Source organism: Callithrix jacchus, chromosome 2 (assembly GCF_049354715.1).
Source record: "Callithrix jacchus isolate 240 chromosome 2, calJac240_pri, whole genome shotgun sequence".
Classification (NCBI taxonomy): domain Eukaryota; kingdom Metazoa; phylum Chordata; class Mammalia; order Primates; family Cebidae; genus Callithrix; species Callithrix jacchus.
This window is the reverse complement of record NC_133503.1, coordinates 22,048,000-22,072,914: the sequence shown is the minus strand read 5'-3', so window position 1 is coordinate 22,072,914 and position 24,915 is coordinate 22,048,000. Positions and strand designations below refer to the sequence as shown.

General features: G+C 39.2%; 1 protein-coding gene and 1 pseudogene across 1 annotated transcript in view; both read left to right on the top strand.

Annotated features, from left to right (window-relative positions):
* RNF145 (ring finger protein 145) overlaps positions 1-24,915 on the top strand; it is a 111,567-nt gene that overhangs the window by 6,020 nt on the left and 80,632 nt on the right. Inside the window, 1 exon segment of the mRNA XM_002806589.7 lies at positions 3,244-3,348. The gene's annotated coding sequence lies outside the window, so the exon portion shown is untranslated.
* The window catches only part of LOC100388635 (solute carrier family 38 member 8-like), a 31,460-nt pseudogene that overhangs the window by 5,515 nt on the left and 1,030 nt on the right, over positions 1-24,915 (top strand).

Here is a 24,915-nt window from a genome sequence, read left to right as displayed (position 1 = left end):
GGCTACAGGTACGTGCTACCATATCCAGCTAATTTTTCCTGTGTATGTTTTTTCTAAAGACAGAGTTTTGCCATGTTGCCCAGGCTGGTCTCAAACCTCCTGAATCCAAACAATCCACCCATCTTGGCCTCTCAAAGTGCTGGGAATTACAGTTGTGAGCCACCGTGCCCAGCCTTTTGCGAGTCTTTTTAAAGTCTATTTTTAGATCATTGTAGATTCCCAAGAGAATTGTAGATTCTCCTGAGAATTTACAATGATTTTAAAATAATTATAAATATTTTATAATTATTATAAATGATCATTATATTTATAAATATTTGTTACTTTATAATTATAATTTTAAATTATTATAAACTTCTGCAAAAAGAAAAGTCATATGTACCCTTCACTCAGTTTTTCCCAGTGAATTACATCTTAGATAACTATAGTACATCAAAACCAGAAAATTGACATTCATGCTGTGAGTGTACTTATAGCTCTACGCCATTTTATCACATGCAGATTCATGTAATTACCTCTATGATCAACACAAAGAACTATTCCATCACCACACTGTGCTACCTCTTTGTACTCACATCCACCCCCAGTCCTCTGACCAGTCTTAATCGCTGGCCACTAATCTGTTTTCCACCTCTATAACTTTGCCATTTCAAGAGTAAATGGAATCATACAACATAAGTGTTTGGAGATCAGCCTTTTCATTCATCATTAGGCCCTTGAGATCCAGTCAAGCTATTTTGTGGATCAGTAGTTCCCTTCTTTTTATGGCTGAGTAGGATTCCCTGTGTGGATTTACCAGAATTTGTCTAACCATTCATTTATTGGGCATTTTAGTTGTTTCCAAGTTTTGCCTTTTAGAAATAAAGTAGACCATTTGTTTATAAGGTAATTTGTAATCTGTTGAGACTTAAGTCTTCCAACATATGTTTTGTTTTCTGTTTGTGGCTTCTATTTTTAGTTTTTCTATTTTTTCTTGTTTTTCTATCTATTTCTTGAATATTGTTTTAGAATTCCATTTTGATTTGTCTGCAGTTGTTTTGGGTGTATCTCTTTGTATAATTTTTTTAGTTTATCTCTTTGAGTAAATTTTGTAGTGGTTGCTCTAGGTATTACTACATTATATTTACATTATATTTAAGTTATGTAAATATAACTTAAAACAGTCTATGAGTGATAACATGTTACTAGTTCAAGTGAAGCATAAGGGGATTTATTACAGGGATTGGCTCATATAATTGTGGAGGGTGAGAAATCCCTTGGCAGCCCATCTGCAAACTGGAGTCTCTGGGATGCTGGTAGTACGGTGAGGTCCAAGCCCCAAGGCTGAAAAACCAGGGAAGCTGGTGATGTTACTCCTAGTCCAAGGCCAAATGTCTGAAAACCCAGTTGGTCAGGGAGAGAGGGTGACTCTGGTGCAAGTCCTGGAGTTCAAAGGCTGGGGAGCCTGGAATTGTTTTCCTAGGACGAGAAAGGAAACAGCACATCCCAGTTCCAGCAGATAGAGTGATACATTCACCTTTTCTCTGTTTTTGTTCTCTGAGCTCCTAGCAGTTTGGATGGTGCCTGCCCACATTGCGAGCAGATCTTCCCCAGCTAGTCCACTCAGACTGACACACTAATTTTCTCTGGAAGCATCTTCACAGACACACCCAAAAATTATGCTTCACCGGATTTCTAGGTATTCCTTAAACAAGTCAGATTGACATCTAAAATTAACCATCATAGTAGGTCTGCTAGCAACAAAAGCTCTTAGTCTTCCTTCATTTGAGAATGTCTTGATTTCTCCTTTATTCCTGAAGCATATTTTCACTGAATACAGAATTCTGGGCTGGCTTTTCTTTTCTTTTGGCACTTGAAAAATGTGCTTCTTTTCTTCTAGTCTCCAGTGTTTTACATGAGAAATCCTGTGTAATTCTAATTGTTTTTCACCCTACTCATAAGCCATTGTTTCCCTTTTGCTGCTTTCAAGATTTTTTTTTTTTGTCTTTAGTTTTCAAAAGTTTGACTAATGATGTGTCAGGTGGGGATTTATTTGTGTTGATCTTGTTTGGGGCTCACTCAGCTTCTTTAGCCTGTACGCTTATGTCTTTAGCCAAATTTGGGCAATTTTCAAACACTAGTTTTTTAAACACTTTTTGAGGTCTGCTCTCTTTCTCCTCTCCTTCCAGGGCTCTGATAGCACAAATGTTAGATATTTTGGTAGTCTACAGGTCCCTGAACCTCAGTTATTTTTTTTTAGTCTATTTTCTCTCCATTGTTCAGATTAGATAACTTCTCCTATTCTATCTTCAGGCTCATTGATTCTTTCTTCTGTCCCCTCTCTTCTTCTATCCACTCTTTTTTTTTTTATTTCGGATATTGTATTTTTCAGTATGAAAATCTGTTTTTTTTTTGAGGGATATGTGGGGGATCGCTCCTTTGTGAGGCCCCTAGGAAATGGGCCTCGCCATACGGTGAGCTTGAGCTTGAGCCCGGACACAGATCCCCGGTTGGGGGAGTTGAGCTGAGGGAAAGCAGGAACCGAGAGAGGGACTATGCTATTCAAAATAATTAACAGACATTACTTTATGGATATGAGGACTTGGGAGGCATTGTGTCCACTTTCGGCTCCTTATGGTTTATTGCTTGATTGTGTTCATTTTGGACCCTTGTTACCTTCATTGTAAAATATGAACTTAAGTATTTACACTTGGTAACTTACTTACCGTAACTTACTGGGCGTAACTGTAACTTGCTTACCTTGTGACTTAACTTAAGTATTTACAATTGTTAAGTACTTACTGGGCGTAACTTACGGGGCGTAACTAGCTTACTGTAACTTAAGTATGTTGATCTGGCGTAAACAACATTAACTTCAGAAAAGTATATAATGGAACATATTGCAAAAATAAAATTGCTGCTTGGACATAGCCCAAGCCAGCCCTCCAAATGCCGCTTTTCTTTTTTCTTTCACTTCCGCGCACTCTCTCCCTCAGGTTGAACGAGACATCTACGTTGGCGGTCTCGGGGACTCCCGCAGGTCGGTAGCCCCCCGGCAGACATGCCGGACCCCAACATTTTTTCTTTATATCTTCTATTTTTTTGCTAAGACTTTTTATTCATTTTGAGCACGTTCATAGCTATTCACTAAAGCGTTTTTATGATGACTGCTTTAAAACCCTTATTATGTGGGCTAGAATAATATCATTCCAACATCTGTATTATCTTGGTGCTAAATCTTATTTAAATTTTCTGTTTCATCAGGCCTTTCCTGACACTGAATTGTTAGAAGACGGGAGATGATACCTTCAAACTCTCTGGCTGGGGAGGAAGCCAAAGCTCTCCATCAGGCCTCCTTTGACAACCTAGGTTGGTGGGGAAGGTATCTCATTACTGTTGGGCAAGGTTGGGAGTTCACGCTCCCCACTCAGCCTCCACTGATACTACCCTGGTTGGGAGGGAGAGAGATGCCTCATTACTGTCCCTTGTAACTGAACCCAGGTTCAGCTGCTCACTGCTTGAAAGCCAGGCATGAAAAACAATGATTGGTGGAAGGAAAAGCAGATTTATTCAGAGAGCCAACTAACTGAGAAGATCGTGTACTATCATCCTAAAGTACCATCTTAAGTCAGTACAAATATTAGGCTCTTTTTATGTTAAAGGGAAGAGGAAGAGGAGGGAGATGAGATCAAGAGGTGACCAATAATCACAGACATCTGGGCACCAGTGAGGGTCCAAAGTGGTTGGGAACTTCTTTGTCCTTGGTCATGTCACAAATGCTCCTATAAATCTTCAGCAAAACATAGTTAGCTGTTTACATACTTCTTTAATCCTAGAGTTAGTTCTAAAAACTATATGATTGCTGTTTTTGCATATTATCTCAGTGTTCTAAATTATCCTAGCCTACATGCGGGAATGAGTAAAGTTCCCTTAAACAAAAACTGGATTAGTTATGTTAGTTCTTTTGCTGTTTCACTGTTACATCTTCACATGGCCTCTACTAACACTTTGAAGGATGTGTCAGGGGACTCATTACCACTGGAAGATGGTGAAAGTTTGACTTCCCACTCAGCCTTCTCTGAAACCAACCTGGTGAGGGTTTAGAGGACTCTATAGTCCAGCAAGGGTAGTAAGTTCTGGGCTTCCCATTCAGCTGCTACTGAAGGGTGGGGGTGGGACCATTGCTTTTTCTGTGATATTTGATTGGAGTATGGCAGTGTGTCAGGGGTCTCCAAGAACACTCCCAGGTTCAGTGTTTCACTAGGAGGACTCACAGGGCTCAGCATATAGTTGCAGTCACAAATAAAATGAGCAAAAGGAACAGCCTCATGGAATGAAGTCTGGAGGAAACCAGGCACAAGATTCTAAGGATTCTCTCCCAGGGAAATTATGTAGAGCACACTTAATTTTGTTAACAGGGAGCTGTGACAACAGGGATGAATTGTGTCTACAAAGGAAGATTATTAGAGACTCAGTGCCCTAGGTTTTGGGGACAGTTAATTATTGTATTAGTCTGCTTCAACTGCTGCTATAAAGAACTGCCCAAGACTGGGTAGTTTATGAAGGAAAGAGGTGTAATTGACTCACAGTTCCACGTAGTTTGGTGGGCCTCAGGAAACTTACAATAATGGTGGAAGGTGAAGGGGAAGCAAGGACCTTCTTCACATGGCAGCAGGAGAGAATGTGCAAGCAGGGGAAATTCCAGGCATTTAGAAAACCATCAGATCATGTGAAAACTCACTCATCATCATGAGAACAGCATGGGGGAGAACACTCCTATGGTTCAATCACCTCCCACCAGGACCCTCCTTCAACATGTGGGAATTACAGGAATTACAATTCAAGATGAGATTTGGATGGGGTCACAGACAAACTATATCAATCATGTAGATACCCATTGTCTTGCATCTATCAAAATTGCAGACTCTCAGAAGGAAAGCAGCTGTGCAGCAAAAGTTACATTATTTGCCATCAGTCTAGGCTCAGTGAGCCATTCTTACCATTTCTGGAAAGTTTCATATCTATTAGGAACTGTAGGATGTTCCCAGATGCCAGCAGAAGACCAATCTTGCAAACAAGAATTTCTAAGGATAGCAGACTCAGGCCTCCCATGGTAGCTTTTCTGCACAGGTGGTTATTAACTAAATGTTTTCTTCCTTGATAGGGTGTCCCTTTCCTGTTCCTTTGTCTAGAAAAAGCAGGCTCAGGGTAGGGATGGAGGGGGTTATATGAACTGCCTGGTATTTCTAGGTTGCCTATATTGCCAGTACCCAGATTGGGATATATGAAGCAAAAAGAAAGCCCAGGGAATTTGCTGGCATGTTTTTTAATGTAAAGAGACAAACTGTCTCATCTCTACCTTCCAGAGTCTTTTTATATTTATTTTACATATATTGCCCAGGGTTTTTAGCTATACTTAGCAGAAGAATAGGGAGATGTGAAACTGGAACTGTCTTGGAACTGGAAGTCTCTGCATTAATTTTACAATGAGAAAAATAAGGCAATTTTTTTCTTTTCATTTTGAAAACAAAACATAACCACATATGATATAGCAAACAAAAAAAAAACCTAAATAAATAAATATAGCAAGCTTAACCTAAATATAGAGTTGAAAAATTACTAACAGGAGTGAAAAACATTATCATGATTTGATTCTACTTATTCTAATAGTAAAATGTATTTTCTCTCATTTATAAAAATAATATGTACTCGGCCGGATGTGGTGGCTCACACCTGTAATCCCAGCACTTTGGGAGGCTGAGGTGGGTGGATCACCTGAGGTCAGGAGTTTGAGACCAGCCTGGCCAACATGATGAAACCCCCTCTCTACTAAAAATACAAAAAATTAGCTGGGCGGGGTGGCAGGCACCTGTGATCTCAGCCACTTAGGAGACTGAGGCAGGAGAATCACTTTAACCGGGGAGGCAGAGGTTGCAGTGAGCCAAGATTGCACCATTTCACTACAGCCTAGGCAACAAGAGTGAAACTCTGTCTCAAAAAAAAAAATAATAATAATATGTACTCATTATAAAAAACTGATTCTACTTTTCTTTGACACAGGTTAATATGTTAGTTTTTTTTTATTTAGCAAACAAAATGAAACTCTCAAAGTTAGTAAAGATTGCAGGATGGCAGAATATCTACATTCATTTAATTTCACCATCATTTATAAGGAAGAATATAGAGTAGAAATTTTTCCTCAGTTGAAGGATAGAAGCAGAACAGACCTTCCATAGATGTCCTATGCACAGTTTTAATAGGAACAATAAAATGTGTGCTTCTCCTTTATATCCAAAATCATGTGCATTAGAGATAGTATATTCTTATTCCTGGGAATAATAATTACAATGTCCCTACCCACAAATTCTAGACTAATGATACTATATCTGAGATGAAAATTTTAGCATAATATATTGCTTCCTAATCAACATTCAATTGGAAATCTTAAAAAAGAACATCAAACTGTTATGTTGTGGTATTTAACATTATGACGGTAATTTCATTTATTTGTTTTTGATATATCCACAGTGACTCATAAGTGAATAAATTAATATCTCCCATGCTTCAAAAAATATTAATGAAATGTCTAGACAGTTCCAGTCTAAACATTTACAACACCACAAGGCAAGCTTTGATTACCAATAAGCTACCTGTAATGAATAGGCTACCTTGTTTTATTCATTATGCTTCCAATCTTCAGGAGACATTTCTTTAGTAATGTGTTTATTTCTAAAGAGCAATAGACAGCGTTCTAGAAGCAGCCTTGCCTAAAATTACCCTCCCGACCTTGAGGAAATCAATTTCTCCTGACCTCAATTTCCCATTTGTAAAAATGAGCTTATTGAATAGCCAAAAGACAAAAAGATAAATACATTCTGTATTTCAGAGCATCTGTGGTTTAATAGTTCTCAAACAACAGCATGTGCCTGGGCTAGATTTTGACTGTTTCTATCAATCTTCCATTTGCAAAATGAGAAACATTAAGAATCATGTAATCCATAAAGCCAAATGGAAAAATCATACTCTTCCTCTTTATTGATAGCTATTATTACTCCCCTGGTATCTGCATTTATCTCTCTTAGAATTATCAAAGCTTCATCATTCATACTTAAATACATTTCATAGAAAATTTACATTCATAGAAATTTAGAATTTCATTGAAAACATCAAAGTGGTCAATTTTCTCTTGATACTGTATCAAGTCCTGAAGTGACTTGTTTTGAAATATTAGTTATGGTTTTAAATAACAGAAACTTAAACCATGCTAGCTTGAGCCTAAAGGAGGAAGTGTGGAGAGGAAGCAGGAAAGCACTGTTAGAAAGGACACAGTACCAGACACAGTTGTGCATGTTGTTGAACCGGGAGCCAAGGTGAGTTCAAGATCCTCAACAATAAATTCTAGATCCACAGGCCTTCTCTCCGGAGCACTGCCATTCAGATGACTATGACTCCCAGTCTGTTTATTGCTCAGCTCCACATTCCAAAATTCTGAGATAGAATCTTATTGCCCTCACTTAAGCCACATCTCTGTCTCTGAACCAATGAGTTCTGCCTAAGGGATCAGGTTCCACCTGAGTTTGCCCCTGTGTGCTGGGGAGGGTTCTCAGGGATGAGAGCCTCTCTGTAGGCCAGATAGCCACTCCTGAAGTGAAGTTCTTCCACATTGACAGTTAACAGTATTATTTTCCTAACAAGTTTCAATGTTACTCTTTTTCTTCCCTTAATATTCTAGTTAATTTATTATTCAATCACCCACTCTATTTTTTAATGATAGTCACATTTTATCCATAAGAAAATCACTCATTTTCTTCTCCATTCATATCTTAGCTCTTTGGATTTACATTAATTTTAAATTATACGACCTGGAAATGTATTTTCTGCTGTCACTGTTACTAGCAAATGTAAAAAGTATTAAATAGTTCCAAATTAGTTCATGACTCTCTGATCTTGAAATCCCCTGTATTTTACATCAACAGTGATTTCTACATTAATTTTTTTCTTAAAATTACTCTCTCTGAGGTTGGGTGTGGTGGCTTACTCCTGGAATCCCGGCACTTTGGAAAGCTAAGGCAGGAAGATCACTTTAGGCCAGGAGACTGAGACCAGCCTGGCCAACAAAGTGAGACCCTGTCTCTATTAAAAGTAGAAAAACTTAATCAGGAGTGCTGGTGCATGCCTGTAGCCACAGCTACTCAGGAGACTGAGATGTGAGAATCACTTGAGCCCAGGAGTTCAAGGCTGCAGTGAGCCATGAGCATGGCACTGCACTCATGGTAATAGAATGGGACAGCCTGGGTAACAGAATGGGACCCTGACTCTAAAAAAAAAATTAATCTCTCTGAATCTGATTATATTGTAATAATTCCAATTTTGATGTGAATCACAATTATTATTATTTTTATGGCAAATCTAGCCTCTAACTTTTTTATCCTCATGACTTTCCCATAACAATATTCCCAGTTAATATTTTAATAATAATAACATCATAGACGTAATATTTCATTTAATTCTCACAACCTTATGAGTCTCAAATTAAAATTTTCTGTCTCCAAACAAAAAATGGGCAAACTATAGATGTCTGTGTTTTACTCATGGTTTGAGGAAATCAATACTGGCTGCAATCTGTTTAAAATCAGATTTTGTTGCTTGGTTCTCTGCCTCTGATGTTGACTTAACTCCGTTTCTGCGTCGTCAACAAGGCTGGGTGATGAAAGCCTAAGACTCCAGTTAACTGCCACAGATGTACCATTGTCCTTGCTTTGTAGATGGATTTATTTTTATTTTCAGTCAATGGTCAGCATACCCGACATCTGGCACTATTTCCTCCAGATTTCCTCTGTAACATCTGATATAGGCATGATGCTTTTATGACCCTGGAAACTGTAACTTTAAACATTAACCAGCTACCTGCTTGCTTTGTATTGTTTCTGTTTGTGTGTGTGTTTTCATAAACTGCTCTGGTGATCCTTCCATTTTTCAACTATATCCCATTTCCAATTCTGTTCTGTCTCTGAACAGGCCCACTCTTTGATCATTTTGCTGGTGCCCTTGCTACTATTACTAATTGTTGGCACATGCCAACATCAGTATGTCTAAGAATTGCTCTTAATCCTTTAAAGCAGGGGTCCTCAAACCCTGGGCCATGGATGGGTACAGATCCACGGCCTGTTAGGAAGCAGGCCGCACGGCAGGAGGTAAGTGTGGCGCATGAGCATTACCAACCAAGCTCTGCCTCCTGTCAGATCAGTGGTGGCATTAGATTCTCACAGGAGCAGAAACAGGAACACTCTATTGTGAACTGCATGTGCGAGGGATCTAGGCTGGGCACCTTATGAGAATCTGAGGTGGAAAAATTTCATATCATACCAAAACCATCCCCCCACCTTATTCCCATTCCATGGAAAAATTGTCTTCCAAGAAACTGGTCCTTGGTGTCAAAAAGGTTGGGGACCCTTGCTTTAAAGTATTGTCTTTAAGCCCATTGTGCTGATAAGGAAACTGAGACATAGTGATGTTAAGTGTTTAAGTTCACACCTCAGGTTTGTGGAGGATTTAACACCCAGGCAGGTTGACTCTAGAGTAACATTGTCCAATAGAAATGTAATACAAGCCACATATGTGTAATTTTAAATTTTCTAATAACCACAAAAAAGGTAAGAAAAGGAGAGATTGTTTAATAATATTTGTGTGATAATGATATGTCAGTATAAGTTAATTGATCGTAACGAAGTTACCACTCTAATGGCAGATGTTGGTAGTAGGGAAGGCTGTTCCTGAATGGGGTAGTGGGTATATGCGAAATTTCTGGGTTTTTTTTGTTGTTGTTGTTGTTGTTTTTGGCAAAGGAATCTCAGTGTTACCCAGGCTGGAGTGCAGTGATATAATCTCGGCTCACTGCAACCTCTGCCTCCTGGGTTCAAGCTATTCTCCTGCCTCGGCCTCCCAAGTAGCTGGGATTACAAGCGCATGCCACTACCACCCACTTAATTTTTGTTTTTTTAGTAGAGAAGTTTTGCCATGTTGGCCAGGCTGGTCTCACACTCCTGGTCTCAAGTGATCTGCCCACCTCCACCTCCCAAAGTGCTGGGATTACATGTGTGAGCCACCGCACCTCGCCATCTATGCACCTTTCAATTTTGCTGTTAACTTAAAACTGCTCTAAAAAAAATAATAATCTGTAAAACGTGTTATCTTAGTCTTTGTTTCTAGAATTCCTAAAAACACCTAGTGCTTAAGAATATCCTTTCATAATGTTCTCTGGGTTTTTGTGCTTGCCTGGGGTTAACAGTTAACCAGATGATTTATTTTAACAGCTGATTCATTCTCCACTCTGCCCCACCCTCACGTAATCAGCAGTTTGCCTTTATTTGAATTGTTTGTCCTGATGACATATATGCATAGAATTGTGATGGGGGAGAATGAGAACCGAACCCTCTCCATCACCATGCAAGAATTATATTTTGTGATCTACTGTACTCTATAGTTTCTTCAGTCATCATAGTCTTTTTCAGACACCAAGAAATCACTCCTTGATTCTGCCTTCTAATTTTTGACTAGATTGTGTGAGTGGGGAGAGGGAGAAAAGTTTGAGGGTTGAAGTCAATTGGCCAACTGGTCCTTCTGAATTTTAATATGATGTACATAAGATAAAATCAAGACATATGCTTACATTTGAAATTTTCTTCCCCAGCTGAAAGAGAATTAATGAACAACCATTTGTGGGTATAAATCAACTCCCCTACTTCTTTGGCATATTTCTTTGGACAAGTTACTTTACCTCTTTTTGATTCATTTCTCATATTAGTAAAATAGGCATATTAGTAAAATAGGCATAATTCTCTCACGTGGTAATTGCTCAATAAATGACTTTATAGAGTCTCTATTTTACTTATGATTTAAAAACAACGCGTGGGCCTACTACAAATTGAATGGAATACATAGATTATTATGTTTCTGAAAAACAAATGCCTGGCAAGGTAATTAAGTTTGCTCAAATCTAACTTAACTGAATTCTTGAAAAATTATTGAAAAAAAGAGAATAATTTCCAGTAATCACATGACATTGCACCAATCAGGCAAATCCCTCCACCCCCCACATAGTCATAGAATCTGAAGTCATTCAAAACACAGTGTTTGGGCTGGGCGCAGTGTCTCACGCCTGTAATCTCAGCATTTTGGGAGGCGGAGGCACATGGATCACGAGGTCAGGAGTTCAAGACCAGCCTGGCCAATATGGTGAAACCCCATCTCTACTAAAAATACAAAAATTAGCTGGGTGTGGTGATGCATGCCTGTAATTCCAGCTACTTGGGAGGTTGAGGCAGGAGAATCACTTGAACCCAGGAAGCAGACGTTGCAGTGAGCTGAGAGTGTACCACTGCACTTCAGCCTGGGCGACAAAGTTAGACTCCAACTCAAAAACAAAAAACAAAAAGCAACACAGTGTTTTATACATTGTGCCCCAGTACCTTCTGTTTCTTCCATTCTTTTTTCCTGAAAAAGAAAATATTACAGTTCTTGTTGATCACCTTGATTTTTAGATCTTGCTTAACATCCTCTCCTGACGTGCTTGGGTTCAGTTCTTACCTCTGTGATGCTCTTAATGTGTCAGTGTTCAAAGGATGAGGCATCCCCTTCCACTCTGAATGCAGAAGTAGAGTTCTGATGAGGGAAAACAGAAAGAGAGAGATTTCACAGACTTTTCTTTATACGAAATCATGTTAAATCCATTGTGTACTTCATACTCGCAATGACCTCAGTCCATGCTAGCCATATTTCAAATGCTCAATAGCCACATGTGGCTGGTGGCTGCTGTACTGGACAGCTCTGGAATCTGTACTTTTAACCCTTTATTCTGTCTCTCATTTATTCTATGCTGTATATTTCTTCATTATAATTTTTATAAAATTTCTTTGTAATTTCTCCAATTTGGTTTCACATTGGAATTGAAATAATCCAAAATGTGGCCACAGGAAATTTTAAAAATCAAGCCACCGCCCTGTCCAAAATATAGTTTTAAGCACCCACTCCAAACTTTCTTGACACTATTTTATTCATTGTTTGTGGAGAAATATGTAGTCATTGGTCCTTTTTAAGATATCACTTAAAACACTTTTAATTCGTATGTCTGGTTCAAAATGAAATTTAATTCACTCAACAGTTCTTGGGCACTTGCAGGGACAAAAGCTGTAGTAGTTGCTAACAGTAAGACAAAGAACCCTCTGAAGGAGGACATGTATATGTGAGAAACAGACTTTGAGTGTGAAAAAATTTGTTAACTGTTTTTTCCCATTGTCCTCCACAGGGAGATCTCAATCTTAGCTGTCAGGGTGCAATACTACCTCACAGAAGACTTAAAATAGATTATAGGTAGATTTTTCCCCCTTTATTTTAAAGGTATGTTTTGCTCTTTTTGTTTTTTAAATTTGATACAGGGTGTTGCTCTGTTACCCACAGGCAGGAGTACGGTGGCAAAATTATAGCTAACTGTAGCTTCAACATCCGGGCTCAAGTGATATTCCTTCCTCAGCCTTTTGAGTAGCTGGGATCACAGGCATGCACCACCATGCTCAGATAATTTTTTGTTTCTATTTTGTAGAGACAGGGTCTCACCTTGTTGCCCAGGCTGGTCTTGAACTCCTGAGCTTAATAAATCTTGTCACCTCAACCTCCTAAAGTGCTGGAATTACAGGCGTGAGCCGCCATGCCCAGCCATGTTTTACCTTTAATAGGTGTAAGATTGTGATCCCTAAAGGAAAACCCAGGTCCCTAAGAATCTATAGCATGTTTGACAGAAGAAAATAATGTAGTTTTCTCTTAGATTTTAAGTCAGCCAGGAAAGGAAATTAAGACAGCTCTTTTTAAACTGACATTTGTTTAGATAAATATATTAATTATTTAGAGTAAATTCAGCCCCTGCTATACAGAAATAGTTTATTCAAATTCAGTTTGAATTTCAAATGTCTCCAAGCATTTACACAACTGCTCTTGTAAAACTTACTACAACTACAGTTCATGTTACTGGGGACTTGTTAAACACCAGCAATTGAAGTGCTGTTTTTATACTAACTAGAGATTGAAGAAAATGAAATCCACTTGAAAACAAATTGATAAATTCTATCCTAAAAATGATAGTTCTATTGAGCTTCTATTTGAGCAATTGTGTAATTACATAACTACTACAGAGAAACTAAGGCAGAGAAATTGAAAAATACTTTAGAAGATAAAACTATTGCTATTTTTCTGGACCAACAAAAGAGACTTGTTAAATAGCAATGTTGAAAAGAATGTACTTTATGTAGATATCAAGTAAAATTGAGGCAATTTACTAAAAAAACTTTCATTTATATAATGTGTGTTTGTAAAACACTATTCCTGAGAATTATAATTATAATTCTATTATGTTTCCATTTGGGTACTTATGTAATCACTTAATAGCAATAAAACTAAAAGAGAAAATATTCAAAATTATCTTTTTGCTGTGTTTCTGAATTATTTTAGTGAACTTAACAACAACAAAAATAGTATAATTATATACAAATAGAATAAAATGAAAACAATTTGCTTAAAATTTCACATTTAAGTAATCTACAGTTATAAAACAGCATCATAAGATGTGTAATTCTCTCTAGCTTTCATTTGAAGCACGGAGTAATCACTTAATGGCAATGAAACTGACAGAAAATATCAAAATTGCTTAAGAAGAAAGCAAAAATGCATTTTATGATTCTGATCTTTGGAAGTAGGCTTCTTGGGAGGCAGGATCAATTCTGAAGCTGCATCACTTCTGTCTTCAAGTTGTGTGAACAGAAGACAAAATCCAGCCCTAGTGAAGACATGTTTCTTGTTGCCAGTGAAGGATATACTGGGCCATGGCCATCCCTGAGGAAAGAACCTCTGGGGAGGTCCATGATGGCTTTCCAGAGAAGACAGCATGACAGAAGTTTCGCTTCTCAGGAACATTCCTCTGGGACACATCCGTCTGACAGGAGGATGAGGTAGAAGAATAGAGCCTGGGCAGCTGCCTCCTGTCCAGGTCGAAGGATTGAATTTGGCATAATTAAATGACCAAGATCATCTGCACTGTCTTTCCTATTGGTCTCCATTTCTGAAAGATGGAAATGTGTGGCTCTCAACATCATCAAAAGAAGGCCTTGAGCACGAATAGCATTGAAAGAAGGCAGCAAAGGAGTACCAGGAGAAACTCTGTTGTTGTGGAGGAATTGCTGCATCCTGATGGAGGAGTCTGGTCCACACTAGGCACAGATCCTGGATCCCTGAGACATCCCAACCTAATGCTCCACTGTCTTGGTACCAGGGGATTCTAGTACTTCCCATGCCTGTGCCAAATTCTCCTTTTGGAATATCAGGGACATAGAGATACTTTTTAAAAAGCTGAAACTTAAGTTCTTCCTAAATCATTATTTCTTCAAAGTATGGGTTTTATTTTTTTATCAAAGTTTTTCTCAGCAAATAGAGCTCTCAACCAAATATTAAGAGTTTATTTTTTTCTTCATCATAATTGATAAGACCTAATGGCTTTTTCTAATTTTTCTAGAAGAATTTTAATTTGAGTTGGTGTGGTAGCTCACACCTATAATACCAACACTTTAAGAAGCCAAGGCAGGAGCGTCTCTTGAGCCCAGAAGTTTGAGATGAGCCTGGGCAGCATAGGGAGACTCTGTCTCCACAAAAAAATAATTTTAAAAAATTGGCTACGTATAGTGGTGCATGCTTGTGGTTTTAGTTACTTGGGCGGCTGAGGTGGGATGATCGTTTGAGCCCAGGAGGTCAAGGCTGCACTGAACTGTGATTGTGTCACTGCACTCCAGCCTGAGCAACAGAGAGAGAACCTGTCTCAAAAAAAAAAAAAAAAAAAAAAAAGAGAATTTTGGCTAGGAATTCAGAAGATGTCTAGCACTTCAGATGCATGAATGATTTTTTCATCTGCTTTGGAAAATTCTTCTCTTTCTTTCCATAGTAAATCACTTTAAATTGAATCTTGCATAATCATTTTATTTTATTGACGCCGTTTAATAATGATTAAATTTCTGCTGAAGCTCTGAAATCTCACTTTCAAACTGGATTTTTCAGACTGCAATGAAGCTAGTACATTTTTGAGACCTTTAACATTATCCATAAGTGCATTTGTTATTTTGACTTCTTCAATAATTTATTGCTTTTTCCTTCAAAAGTTTTTAAAGATACATTTACCATAGCCATATAAATCCAGCTTCTTCAGAACTTCATTTTAATAAGGTAGGTGTTAATCTTCATACCTTTTCTTAGGCAGTGATTTTTTTTTTTTTTTGAGACGGAGTTTCGCTCTTGTTACCCAGGCTGCAGTGCAATGGCGCGATCTCGGCTCACCGCAACCTCCGCCTCCTGGTTTCAGGCAATTCTCCTGCCAAAGCCTCCTGACTAGCTGGGATTACAGGCACGCGCCACCATGCCCAGCTAATTTTTTGTATTTTTAGTAGAGACGGGGTTTCATCATGTTGACCAGGATGGTCTTGATCTCTTGACCTCGTGATCCACCCGCCTCGGCCTCCCAAAGTGCTGGGATTACAAGCGTGAGCCACCGCACCCAGCCGGCAGTGATTTTTTAAATATTACACCAGAGGCACAAGAAAAGAAAAAGAAAAAACTTGGATTTCATGAAAAGTAAAAATTTTTGTGCATCAAAGGACACTACCAAGAAAGTGAAAAGACAATCCACAGAGTGGGAGGACATATCTGCAAATCAGAGATCTAATAATGGTTTAGCACCTGGAATATAAAGAACCCTTAAAACAAGATAAAGACAACCCAATTAAAAATGGATAAAGGAGATGAGTGCACATTTATCCAAAGAAGGTATACTGATAACCAATAAGCACATAAAAAGATGCTCAACATCATCAGTTGTTAGGGAAATGCAAATCAAACCACAGTGAGACACCATCTCACACCCTCTTTGATTGCTATAACGTAATTTTGTTTTAAATGCGAAATAAGTGTTGGCAAGGAAACCTCAGACTCGAACCCTCAACACCTGCTAGTGGGAATGTGAAATAGTATAGCCACTCTTTAAAAAAATAAAAGTTTCCTAAAAATGTTAAAGACAGGGTTACTACAATATATGACCCAGAAATCACACACCTGGGAATATATCTTAGAGAACTGAATCCTATGGTCAAATAAAATCTTATACATGAATGTTCATAGTAGGCATAGTTTATAATAGGAAAAATGTAGAAACAAGCTACATGTCCATGAGTGGATGAATGGGATGAACAGAATGTGGTAGACCCATACATTGGAATGTTATTCAGTCATAAAGCTAAGTGAAATAAGCCACACAAAAGGCCACATGTTTCAATTTATGTAAAATGTCTAGAATAGGTAAATCTACAGAGGCAAGACATAGATTAGTGGTTTTCAGGTGGAAGTGGGGACAGGAATGGGGAGTGACTGCTTAAGGTGGGTGGAGTTTCTTTTCGGGGTGACAAAAAATGTTCTGAAGTTAGATAGTAGTGATGGTTGCATGACATTGCGAATGTACTAAAAGCCACTGGTTTGTATACTTTAAAGTGTTTTTAAATGAATTTTATCTCAGTAAAAAGACTTTATTTTATTAGTCTTCAACACAGTCTACAGTGTCTGAGGCATTAATTATTAATATCTCCAATTCCCAGATCTCATTCTCCTATATAAGAACAGCAGCTCAATCTCTCATCTTCTGCAAGGTTTTTTTTTTTCCAGTTTAGTCAGTTTACTCGCTCTTTCTTTATATCTTAGCTTCTGGTGAAAGCAGATTTATGTTTTTGTGAAAGTATGCTTTCATCCAGATCATCTTTTATTGCCACCTTAATTGTTTTTTTTCATTTATCTGATATATTTTAAAGGCTGTTTTCGTTGCAGCTACTTGAACTTAATGTCTGATGCGTTTTCTAAAGACCAAGTCTCTCTTGTAATCTCTTTTAACCCAAAGAATTGGATATTTCCAGAATTTTTTGCTTATGGCCTCCATAAGTAAATTCTGGCTTCCATTAAAGCAGATTGAAATCTTTCAAATTCTATTCAAATGAGGCTAAGCTTGAAAAAAAATTGATGTTTTTCCTCCAGGAAGGCAGAAACGTCAATAGTCAGTCCTTTATGTTTACTTGCATAAAGTTCTATTGTAATAATTAAAAATCTGACTGTGATTGAAAATACCTTTGTATCCCATAGCAATTGGTGGGGATCTGTGCTGTTTGAGAAGCACTGCTCTAAACTCTTTCTCATGCTTCAGTTATCATCCGACATGTCTTTTCCTCAGGGAGGCTTTTGTAACCCCACAATCTGAGTCAGGCCCTTAATTATGACCTTCAGAGAAACTCCGTCCTTTCCTTCAAATATTTATCATAGTTTATCATCACATGCTCACCTCCACCCAGAGGTAGCTATTATCCTAAATTTTGTGTTAAGCCTGTCTTTGTTTATCTTAGACCTTACCACACATATAGGAACTCTAAACAAACAATTATTTGATTTTGTCTGTTTTTTAAACTACATCTATTTAGTCATATCATATGTGACTTTCTCTGGCTTTCACTCTATGTTGTGAAATTCATCCATTTATTATGTGAGGTTGTAGCGTATTTATTTTCACTGCTGTATAAAATTCCATGATATGAATAGATGACAATTTTGTAATCCGTTTTAATGTCAATAGAAATTTCAATTGTATCAACATATTTTGCTATTAGGAACAATTATGGGCTATTGCGCAATAGAGTTTCTTATACAGGTGTCTCTTGCTTCACATGTGCTAAGAATTCTTTTTTTTAAATTTAACCTTAGGAGTAGTATTGCCTGATATGTGACACATGCTTACTTGACTTTACTGGGTGATGCCAAATTGCTTTTCAAAACTGTTGTAGCAAATCACATCCCCACCAGTAGTGTGTGAGTTTATACTGCTCTATATTCTTGTCAAAACTTGGGATTGTTTTATTTTTACGTTTATGCCAGTCTGGTGGATTTAAACAGTTTCTCATTGTGGTTTTAATTTGCATTTATCTGATTACTAATGAGATTGAATCTCTTTTCCTATGTTTCTGGGCATTTGGATTTCCTCTTCTGTGAAGAGTCTTTTGCTCATTTTCTACTGAGTCATTTGTCTTTTTCCTTGTTGATTTGTAGGAATTATTCATAGACTCTAGATACTAATTTTTGTTTATTATATGTATTATATGACTATCTTCCTCAGTTATGGCTTCTCTTTTCATTCTTTTTATCATTACTTACCATGGCTTACAGGGCGTGACTGTAATCTACTTACCTTGACCTCTTGGGCGTAACCTACTTACTGGAAGTAACCTACTTACTGGGTGTAACTTGCTTACTGTAACTTAAGTACGTTAATCTAGTGTAAACAACTTTAACTTCAGAAAAGTATATAATGAAACACATTGCAAAAATAAAACTGCTGCATGAGCATAGCGCTTGTAGCCCTCCAGACCTCGCCTTTTCTATCTCCTTTTTTCCGGCGCGCGCTCTCTTCCAGGTTTGGGACCCTCTCGCTGGACGAGATTCCCGGGCTCGCGGTCAGTTCACAACAATGTCTTTTGTTGACAAGAAGTTTTTAATTCTTATGATTTATTACCTTTTGCTTTATGGGAGGTTATTCCTAAACTTTGTATAAGAAATCCTTTCCTAACCTATGGTCATAAAGATATTCTAGCGGGACACGGTGACTCATGTCTATAATCCCAGCACTTTAAGAGGCTGAAGCAGGTGGATCACCTGAGGTAAAAGTTCGAGACCAGCCTGGCCAGCATAGTAAAATACCGTCTTAATTAAAAATACAAAAAATTATCTGGGCATTGTGTCAGGCGCCTGTAATCCCAGCTACTCAGGAGCCTGAGGCAGCAGAATTGCTTAAACCCAGAAGGCCAAGGTTGCAGTGAGCCAAGATAGCGCCATTGCACTCCAGCCTGGGCAACAAGAGTGAAACTCAGTCTCAAAATTAAAATTAAAAAAAAAAAAGATATTCCATACTTTCTCCTAAAAGTCTTAAGGTTTACATTTTGTGCTTAGGGTTTGATTCATATGAAATTGAATTTTGAATATGGTGTGAGGTAGGTATTCATTTTCATATGAGTCTATTTTTCTCTAGTATCAAGCAAGCCTGGGGGTAGGCAATTCCACCATCTACTCTGTGGTATATTTTCTAGAAAGACAATCTTGGGCAGATGAAGCAGGAGAAATGTATGAACAAGTTCACGGAAACATTATTCATAATAGCAAAACACTGGAAATGTCCCCAAATGTCCAAGAATCACACAGTGGACAAGTTTTGGGTTGGTGCAAAAGTAATCGTGGTATTTGTCATTACTTTGAATAATAATGATAATAAATTGTTATATGTGCCTGCAATGCAATACCATACAGCACTAAAAATGAAAGATCGATAGCCACACATATCGAAATAAATCCTTCCAAAACATTGAATTTTGAGTAAATAATCAGACTGTAGAAGAACTCATAAAGCAAGATTCCATGTATACACATTTAAAAATAGAAAAAATTGGGGCAGGGCACAGTGGCTCACGCCTGTAATCCCAGCACTTTGGGAGGCTGGGTGGGTGGATCACAGGTCAAGAGATCAAGACCATCCTGGCCAACATGGTGAAACTCCATCTCTACTAAAAACACAAAAATTGGCTGGGCATGGTGGCATGCGCCTGTAGTCCCAGCTCCTCAGGAGGCTGAGACAGGAGAATCACTTGAACCCAGGAGGCAGAGGTTGCAGTGAGCCAAGATCATGCCACTGCACTCCAAACTGGTGACAGAGGGAGACACTGTCTCAAAAGAAAAAAGAAAACAAAAAAAAATAGAAAAAATTGAACAACATATTAGTGGGGTGTGTGTGTGTGTGTGTGTGTGTGTGTGTGTGTGTGCTTAAACTATAAAGAAAAGCAAGAGATTGGTTAACAGAAACTTCAGAGCAGTGATTACCAATGGTGGGGAGGGAAGTGCCTGAGGTCAGGAGTGGACACACAGGGTGCTTCAGAGCTAGGAGGTGGGACATGTCTCCTCCTTCTTTCTAATTCCAACTACTCCATAATATCGCTCCCAGTGCTGACTTCCTGAAGCCCACTTGTGTCTAATTATGCCACATTTGTGATCTTCTTACCTTCCAATCATCCTGTAAGTATTGGTGTTCCTAGAATTCTTTCCTTGGCTCTCCTTTTATCTCATGTTACAGGGTGATTGTAGTGGGTGATTTCATTCATCCCCATGACTGTCAACTGCCACTGAAGTGGTGGTGACTCACGTTTGTGTCTTTCCTAAACTCCAGACCTACATATCTAGCTACTGAGTAGATATTTCCTCTTGTATGTTCCATAGCGTCTCAGATTCAGTATGCCTGGTGTCCTTACAAAACTGGGAAATTTGGACACAGAGATGCACGCATAGGGAGAGCACCATGTGAAGATGGAGGCGGAGGTTGGGCGATGCAGCAGAAGCCAAGGAACACCTAGAGAACCAGCAAACCACCAGAGCTAGGGGACAGGCCCTCAGAAGGAATCAACCCTGCTAACACCTTGGTCCCAAACTTTTAGCCTCCAAAACTGTGAGGCCATACATTTCTGTTGTTTAAGCTCCCCAGTTTGTGGTAGTGTGTTCCAGTAGCCCTAGAAAGCAAATGCAGTATGTATGCTTACCATCCCAGTTTTCACATGCAATATTGATCCTATGAAAATAATTGCACAAGTGAGCAAAGGTGTTTACATAAGGATATTGACAACAGTAGTGTTTATCATTTACAACAGGGAAAACAGCCTAAATGTCTTACAGTGAGAGAAAAGTTCATAAATTATTATATATTCACACAATGGAAAGTGGTGTGGCTTTTGAAAATGATGTAAGTATAAAGCTTGAGAGCGAAAGATATTCACAGTAAGTTGCTTAAAGGGGGCTATAAAAGAGTATGTATATATACACTGTCGGCCATTTTTTTCAATGTGTGTGTGTGTGTGTGTGTGTGTGTGTGATAAATGCATAGGAGAAAGTCTGAAAGTATATCAACATATTTACATGCTAGAATTTCAGGTAATTTACATTTTCCTTTCTTTGCTTCTCCATATTTTCTTAAGACATGTGGTTTAAAAATTAGTCTGTGGGCTGGGCGCAGTGACTCATTCCTCTAATCCCAGCACTTTGGGAGGCCGAGGCAGGTGAATCACGAGGTCAGGAATTCAAGACCAGCCTTCCCTAGATGGTGAAACCCCATGTCTACTAACAATGCAAAGATTAGCGATTAGCCTGGCACGGTGGCAGGCACCTGTAATCCCAGCTATTTGGGAGGATGAGGCAGGAGAATAGCTTGAACCCCAGGGACAGAGGTTGCAATGAGCAGAGATCATACCACTGCACTCCAGCCTGGGCAACAGAGTGAGACTCTGCCTCAAAAAAAAAAAAAAAGTTTTTGCTGTAAGGTTTCCTTGTTTTCCCTCTCCCAATTGCCCCCTTTAAGACTGACTGAGTAGATTCATCATCCCTCCATACCTTGGGAAGGAGGAAGAAAGAATAGGAAGAAAGGGGAAAGGATAGGAGGAAAGGAAACATAAATTATATATTAAAGAACTAGGGGTTAAAAAGATTTGTTTGTTTCTTTGTTTATAAGAGATGGGGTCTTGCTCTATCACCCATACGGTGGCACCTTCTTCGCTCACTGCAGCTTTGAACTCCTGTGCTCAAATGATCCTCCTGCCTCAGCCTTCTGAGTAGTTAGGACTGTAGTGGTGCCCCATCATGCCTGACTAATTTTGTTTTTTGGTAAAGATAGAGTCTTGCTATTCTGGCCAGGCTAGTCTGGAATTCCTGGCCTCAAGGGATCCTCCTGCCTCAATTTCCCAAAGTATTAGGAATATAGGCATGAGCCAGGGTGCTCAGCCAGATTCTTGAATTTAGAAAGCAAAATATAGTGTGAACTGTAGGATAAAAAGGCTTGGGGAGGTAGAGTTGTGAATGAGAGGCTCTAAAGCAATATGGGGTGTGAGAGAATTGTGGAAGAGAGCAAAGAGCACAGGAAGAGTATTCCTGGGGGTTACAAATGGGATCCTCTTAAGCAGCTTCCAAGCAATGCATATGAAAGCTCAGAATTTCATGTTTTACCATTTTTAGCTGTTGGGATTGTACTTCTCTGAATGCAACATCAACATCATACAGAGAAAGGACTCAATGAATCCAGAATTTATAAAGTCATTTTTCTACAATTAGCATATGGGTTCCAGTTTGTAAACTGAAGTACACAAGAAAGATTATTTTATTTTTCTCTCTTAATTTTTATTTGTTGTTATTATTCCTCCCAGTGGCAGAAACTTGGTCGCAAGCAACTAAGTTTTATGCTTTAGGTAACATTCAGGTGGAGGTAGGAGTGGGCAAAGGCTTAGGTAACGATAAGGTCCACATGGAATGCGTCTGGGCCTGAGGTCTTAGGATAATGGTGTCTTTTGAGATGGGCATCATCCTAGCTGACCTTAAGATTTGCATGATCCCATCTGTCCACCCAAGTGCCTGTCTTTTCTGGTCTTGTGGGTCTCTTTGTTGGGCCAATTCTGTTTTTGAGGCAAGGGAAACACTCACTAGGCTCCTCAACCACACTGGGCCATGACTGCTATATTCCCCACCACACTGCACTGTGGGAAAACTCTGGGGTCTTGTCACCTCCAGGGCTCAGTATGTGACTTAGGTAGGGACCCATAGATCCACTTAAGCCACCAGATGGTTAATATTCTCAAATTGATTGTATTGAAGGATGCAAAGTATTTTTTGTGGTTGTCTGTGACCGTATTGCCAAAGGAGATTAACATCTGAGTCAATGGACTGGGAGAGGCAGATCCATCCTCAATGTGAGTCGGCACCATTCAATCAACTGCCAACTTGGCTAGAATAAATCAGGCAGAAGAAGGTGGGAGAAGCTGACTTGCTGAGTCTTCCAGCTTTCATCTTTCTCCAGTGCTGGATGCTTCCTGCCCTTGAACATCAGATTTTAAGTTCTTTGGCTTTTGGATTCTTGGATTTACAATAGTGGTTTGCCAAGGGTCTTTCAGGCCTTTGGCCACAGACTGAAGGCTGCACTGTTGGCTTCCCTGCTTTTGAGGTTTTGGGACTCAGACTGATCCGCTACAGGCTCTCTTGCTCCTCAACATGCAGACTGCCTATCATGGGACTTTACCTGTTAGTGTGATCATGTGTCAATTCTTCTTAATAAACTGCCTTTCATATATACATATATCCTATTAGTTCTGTCCCTCTAGAGAACTCTGACTAATACAGATTTTGGTACCTGGAGTGAGTGGTTCAAAAATTTGAAGGATGGATATCTTTTTTTTTTAATTGTACTTTAAGTTCTGGGGTACATGTGCAGAACATGCAGGTTTGTTACATAGGTATACACATGGGATGGTGGTTGGCTGCAGCCATCACCCTGTCATCTACCTTTCTCCTAATGCTAAAGGATGGATATCTTCTTCTTTTTTTTCTTTTTTCTTTAAAGACAGGATTTCAACATATCGGTCAGGCTGGTCTTGAACCCCTGACCTCAGGTGATTGGCCTGCCTCGGCCTTCCAAAGTGCTGGGATTACAGGCATGAGCCACCGCGCCTGGCGGATGGATTTCTTTAGTTGGCTTCAGGGTTTCTAGAATTGGCTGTTTAATCTGATTAGACCCCAAAAATGCTAAGGACTCTACTTCAAATACTATAGAAAACACTGATAGTCCTTGGTGTGAACTGTTCAGAGAGTTACGCAAAATAAATGCATTTAATATTCCTGATTCGCTGTGCTGGAGAGCAAGGAGTTTAGCAACTCTATACATAATACCTGTAGGGAGCCAGCCCTATATCACCTATGGGTACCCAAGTTCAGTGGGACAAAGAAATGAGAAAAAGACAGATTAAGAGAGAAAGTGTGACCGGGGGGCCATCGCTTTATTACTTTGGAGGAGACAATGAAGGTCCCAAGCTCTGATCATCCACGCTATTTATTGATTGCAATCACTTTGATCTGTAGAGTAGGGGTGGAGTGGTGGCGGAGTGAATCAGTGAGCCAGAAGTGAATCAGTTAGCTGGACTGGTGTGTCATCCTAAGGATTGATAACAGTGGCGGTTTGGGAGTTTCACAAAACAAGAACATGTGGTTTTCTTTAGCTTATTATCTATGTGCAGCTGGTGGAACTCGGGCCTACAAGTCTGGCTACATCATAGTTCTATGAAGGGGTTTTACATCCTTGAGCACAATGTTTATGGTAACAGAGGCTGGGTCACCCTGCACAGGAACATGAGGCATGGAGAGGCCTTCCTCCTCAGAGGCTTCCTGTGGCCTTCCACAGTTTGTTATTCCTTGTTTATATGTTACTCATAACCAATTTATGCAGGCACTCTGTAAGTCCTTTCTCCTTTGCTACTTTTCCCAACAATACCTTTGACCGTATGTGGAGAATCAAGAAACGTAATAAAGTTGTTTGGTTTCTCCCAAGTTTGCTGGATAAAGTGATGAAAAAAAACTCAGGGATTCTAACTTCTGGCTCCAGAAGCAGATACTGAGTCCAAAATTTTCTAAGATTGCCCTGAATGAGAGTTTTATTGCCTGTAGAGAAAAGGGCTGAAATTATGGAAAATCAGACACAAGCTCTTGGCTGGGCATGATTTATGCCTGTAATCCCAGGTCGGAAATGGAGCAGGTCAAAACTCCAGTGCTGATCAGTAGTGGGATCGTGCCTGTGAATAGTCACTGCACTCCAGCCTGGAGGGGGGGCCTGACCCTGAAGCATACTAGCTAGGAATCCTTTAGTTAATGACTCACTCACCTGTAGTCAAGCTAGAATTTTCCTTTTCCCACCCCTCCAGCCCCAAGAAATCCAGCTGAACCACCTGGAGTGAGCCTGAGTCCTGTCCCTGAAGG